The following is a 1,254-nucleotide window of genomic DNA, read 5'->3' on the forward strand; positions in this document are numbered from 1 at the left end:
CTTACTTTTCCTCTGGTGGTTCATGTTCTGCCTCTTGCACTCCTCTCTGGAGCCAGAGCTTGGTAGCATCCTTGTGTTGAACTCGAATGGCCCTGTGGCATGTCTACGTGGCTCAGTTCTCGTGGCTTATGCACCGCATTTACACATGACCTCAGTTCTAGGAAGTTTGCTCAGATTTCTAATTGTGGATTTTCTCTGTATTTTTCTGTCCCATTTCATAAAGCATAGTATTCTCCTACTGGATTCTCAGAACTTGCCTTCTGTCTGTCTCTTGAGTGTCTTTTTTTAGACCATGTTTTCCTTGCCAATCTTTTTATTGAGTTTTTAATTCCTATCAAGTTGAACAACCTAGGAAGGGAGTTGAGAGTCTTGCTCCAGACATTATATTGGCATTCTCTTGAAGGAAGATGTTCAATCACAGGGTCTCACACTGAGATGGATGCATAGTAGGTACACAATAAAACACCGGGAGGAAGGTAGCCAAAGGAACATGATGTAGGCAAAGGAGGTGGAACAAACTTACAGCCTTAGTAGGTGTGCGGGTTTTAAGGTGTATCTCCTCTGTAGGCTTCGGTATTGGAATCCTTGATCCCTGTTTGAAGTTTCAGAGGTGTCACCATGCTGAGGAAAGTTACTACTGGGGCAAGCTTTGAGAGGGAAAAACTTCTCCCTCTTCCACTTTGCTCTTTCTGCTATGTGCCTAAAGATGTGAGCTCTCACCTTTCTGCTCCTGTCAGTCACGCCTGTGTCTTGCTGCTGTGCCTCTGTTCCATGGCTTGGACGCTCTGGAACCACAAGCCAAAATAAACTCCCTTCTTTAAGTTGCCTTTGGTCATGCTTCTCTCACAGCCACATAAATGAGACTGACACAGCAGGTCACAGAAAAAGAGGACACAGGACTTAAGTTTACTTCAGATATTTGATAGATTAAAGTCCAGATCGGATCTAGATCCTTGACAGGAATTTCAGGTGGAAATGAGTTCAAATAGTCCTAACTACAAATAGAATCCTGTTGGATTAGTAGCAAGTTATGTTCTCCCCAAGGCATGACATTAAGATTTTTAACTGAAAACCTTCCAGTTTTACACAGAAATGAATGCTCACAGTCAGCTATCAGATGGAACACAGGGTCCCCAATGGAGGAGCAAGAGAAACTACCCAAGGAGCTGAAGGGATCTGCAACCCTATAGGTGGAACAACAATATGAACTAACCAGTACCTCCAGAGCTCGTGTCTCTAGCTGCATATGTAGCA

The sequence above is a fragment of the Mus pahari genome, chromosome 20 (genome assembly GCF_900095145.1).
Source record: "Mus pahari chromosome 20, PAHARI_EIJ_v1.1, whole genome shotgun sequence".
In the NCBI taxonomy this organism is placed as follows: Eukaryota; Metazoa; Chordata; class Mammalia; order Rodentia; family Muridae; genus Mus; species Mus pahari.